This window comes from Cryptomeria japonica, chromosome 3 (genome assembly GCF_030272615.1).
Source record: "Cryptomeria japonica chromosome 3, Sugi_1.0, whole genome shotgun sequence".
NCBI lineage: Eukaryota > Viridiplantae > Streptophyta > Pinopsida > Cupressales > Cupressaceae > Cryptomeria > Cryptomeria japonica.
In genome coordinates this window covers 602,634,463-602,639,220 of record NC_081407.1, presented here as the reverse complement: position 1 = coordinate 602,639,220, position 4,758 = coordinate 602,634,463, and positions in this window count along the sequence as shown.

The following is a 4,758-nucleotide window of genomic DNA, read 5'->3' as shown; positions in this document are numbered from 1 at the left end:
GCCAACAATATATACATATACATATACCTATATGTATGAATGATTATATATATATATATATATATATATATATATATATATATATATATATATATATATATATATGCCAAAGGGATAGGAACATTTTTGAATGTATTTTAGATATATGGATATTTGATATATGTTTATATATATATATATATATAGATATGTGTATTTATATAAATATATATACATTTTCTTGCACCAATATATTTATTTTAGATTTTAAATAATCTGATCTGTTTAACCAGAGTATAAAATGTTACAATATATTTTCATAGGTTAAATAATCTATCTTTTTAATCAGAATATTAAATGTTACAATAATTTTTGTACAAATTTAAACAATCTATCATTTTAATCAAAATATTCATTGTATGTAAAATCTTGATTTAAACGTAAATGAAATCTTTTATTTTTTTCACTAGATGCAACACATATCTTATTAAATTTATCTTATAACAACAGATTAGATTGATGCCACATAAGGTGTTTAGAATATAAAACATGCATGTATATATATACTTAAATTTGTACTATTAGTTTCTTTTACACTAACTTAGAATAGGTATGATAAATAAACAAAATGTCTTCCTTTTATTATTTCTATTTTTCTACTTAAATAAGAATTGCATAGATTAGATTATGCCTCTAACTGTGCATTATCAAAATATAGATTTTAACAGAAATAATCTTTTAAACAACTGCAACTACATTCTTTCACATATCTATTGAACAATAAGTAGCAAGATGGAAGCTTAAAAGGAGATTTAAACTAACACTTAGAAAGTATTTACATTTCTTTTTAAAACTATAGACAGAAATAACTTTTTCTATTTATTTGTAACTGCATTTCTAACACTTATTTTTGCAGAATGATAAAAATAGCAAAATGAAACCACTTAAAGATTCATCTATTTCTATTTCTCTTCCATTTCCAATATGTTTATCCTTTATTTACTAAATAAAACAGAAACAAATTTCTTCCATTTTTTTTTAAGCAATAACAAATACAATGAAATAATTCAAAAGCCTTTCTCCTCCCTTTATTTCTTTGAATAAACCAATCAAGTAAAAATACATTTGTTTCTTCATTATTCCCTTTATACAAATTAGAGGGGTTACAAACTCAAACCTCATCATTTCTATGAAATGAGGGCTTGACAAAATACATTATCCTTTCTTGAAACTCAATATAATAAAATAGGATCTTGCAAGTAGACTCCACTCCATTCTTTAATCCAAGCAAACATGCAATAACATTTGTAGGTTGTGACCATGGAGGCTCACCTCCCAACCTAGGTTTACACGAAGCCACCATCGAGCTAGGAAAACCAAGGCTAAATGGGTTACACACAAGCTTAACACACAAGCAAGAAGAATACACAACACAACACTCCCAACCCAAGGATGAACAAAGTCACTTAGTGACTATAACTTGTGGGGTGAAGGTGGACCAAATACCTAGAGGAGTAATCTGCAAGAAGGAGAACATCCTCCTAAGCTTACTAAGAAAACAACAAACAATCTTTTCAAATTTATAAAACAACATACATGAGGAAGTATTCAACCAACCTTAAAACTACAAATGGGATGAGTAGAAGTTGTAGGAGAGCTGCCCAAATCCACTATCTTTTCCTTATCAAGACTTAGCCAAAACTTTCATATCCAAAAACCAAAATTTTCAATAATCTATGTCTCCAAAAATGGAGAGTGGGTGATCAAAACTCTACCTCTCAAACCATTCCCTAAGAAGACACTCTTCACTCGTTCCAATCCTCTTGGGAAGGGTGAGGGATTTTCATAAGTTGGTCTTCCCAACACCTTACAAGATCTCTATACAAGGCACCCTAAAAAGGTGAAGGAAAATGGGGAAGAGCAAAGATCACTCATTAGGTAGGTTGTCTAACCTAGGTAAGATCCTCAAAAGTTGAAATTCGGCCATCTTAAAAAACGCAACTTTTGGGGTGACTAAACAGTTACTAGGGAGTGGAAACATGGCTAAAATTAGCCTTTACCCATAGGTATAACATATGTCCCATTATAAATGCCCCTAACCTTACCTTAGGAGTTAGTTTAACCCTCTAGAAACTCACCCAAAGTTTACCTACGGGTCAACCTTGAGTTGACCTTTCTAATGGTTCCCTATCCAAGACTTTCTTGGGACCATACAAGAATATTTTAAAAAATGCATTAGTAAAACAAATTCCCTCCAAGGGACATGTCATTTCCAACTCACTTCACAACACATGTGTCAAGTGATACCACAAAATAACACATTACTGAAATACACATGGCAATGTCCCTTTTTTTTGGAATTAATAAATTTAACAATTTCAAATTAAACACACACCCAAGCATAAACATTTACAAATAAAACACATTGACACACGAGGTGTTGTCTCTCCAAATAGACAATGCTTGGCTTCACAAATGCACATAGTTTTAGGCTTGATTCTTCAAATAGTTTCCATGGTCACATAGATTAGTTTTCCTGCACATCTCACTTTGCACATTAGTAATCCCAAATAATCATATGCAATATTAATATATGAAAAGAGTGCAATTCAGACACTTTGCAAACACCTTAAATCATAACAATCAATTTATCAATTATCCAATAAAATCTACCTGAGATAATTTACACAATGGCATCATCATAATCATCATGAAACTCAATGATTAATAAGGCATGTATCCATGTTTTCTAATTTTATAATGAAGTACTTCAATTTCAGAGGTAGCTGACATACATCATATCAAGATTATCCAATCAGTGGATCATTTAGGATCTAAATCCATAACACATCAAATTTGCACCGTAAGGTAAAATGATTGATGGACTTGAAAAGCACTGAGAGGGGGGAGCGGGCGGTGAATTAGTAACACCAAATAAAACACTACTTCAAACACTAACCGGTAGATGAAATTAACCAAGCATTTAAACAAAATACATGCTATCCAAAATGATATAACAACATCCACAAAAAGTAAAGCATCCACCATAACACAAGTGTTTATACATGGAAAACCCAAATAGGTAAAAACCACAATGAGATGGAACTCACAAGTTAACTATCTCCAGTAATAGATAACTAACCAGTTAAGGTCTACAAAGTGCTCTTCTAGGAGCGAATCTTGTTAGAGATCCCAAATCTTGATTACAAGCTTATACCCTATTAAGAGTACTACCCTATTAGGAGTAACCTCGTTGGAGGATTTGAGAATCCAAACTAATGGATCACCTTGTTAGAGGATTTGTACAATGAAGCTTGTTAGAGCTTACCTAGTTAGGGAATTTGATTCCGTTGTAATGATTAGACAAGAACAAGAATGGTTTGATCTGTTCTGAGTAGCACAATACTTGCTTGATCAGATCCTTCTAAGTACATTCAAAACTGCTCTTCATCTTAACACTTATCGCTCTTCAACAAAAGCTTTCACTCTTGATGCATATCGGTATTCACATAACATCATAACCATACTCATTCTCTATGTATTTCAAATGATTCACTAAGATGTCTTAAAATAGACATTCAAATCTTATGTCGGCCTAAGGAAATCAAAACATAATTTCCTAGGTGCAGTGTATCTAGATAAGTGATCAAAACTCATCACAAAAATGACCGCTAAGAAGTTGGTGCTGGTAACTCATCACAAAATTAGATACCAATTAGAACAATCAATAGCGGTTGGAACAAAACATGTGAACCATTGTCCTGGAATCTTCCACTTGATCTCTATATTCATCTTCATCTTCATTTTATGCCGACTTAGTGTAACCACAGGTTGTCTCTTATGCACATATCGGTTGACAGTGTAATCATATGTGCGTGTTAGAGTGTTTCATCAATGACAATAAGTGATGAATATATTACAATCATCATCAAGCCAAAAATGATTTCATAACTTGGTTCAATTACTTTTCCCACTAATCTATTTGTCTAACATAGCCCATCTTATTGAATTATAACATTTATTAATATGGTCAACCATGGTCAACTAAGTTAACCATATCTTGATCGGGGAGGGGCTTTACATCCTCCCCCCCTAGGGTTTGACTTACTCCTGAAAGTCACATGACTAAGATACGGAATATAACATTTCCAATAATTTCACTAAATTACTCTAAATCTCATCTTGCCTACTAGAAAGATGCAATACTAAAACCAACTTACTATCGTAATAGCTTACTACCTTCACAAGGTACAGATCTTAGCAATTTTATTACATTTTCCTAAGATCTACTTTACACATTCCAAAGATCTACTTTACACATTCCATAATTACTTTAAGTTAATGCACCATCCAAATCATATCAATACAACACATCATCATCTTCCATTATCTAGGTTACACATATTAGTTTACTTATTAAATTTATAGGAATCATATTTTGTTAAGGATTTGTTTAAAAACATGTTTATCCCACTGCAATTCTCATTCATTGTATGTTACTAAAGAAAATTGACATCACACTATATCCAAAATGTATCTACTTATTTTACATCAAGGTGCCTCATAAGGGTGTTAATTACATATTTGTTAAACCACCCTAGGTGCGTGATTTCTTCTCACATCATAAGGTAACAAGGTGTATTCAAGTTTAAGTTCTTCAAATCCACCCCTAAATAGGGTAGTTTTTCTACCTCTAGGGCTTACAATGTTTAGACTTCTAGGCACCAAGGTTATGTTACATAGGTTACATTAATCACAAAACCAAATATTAAGGCCTAT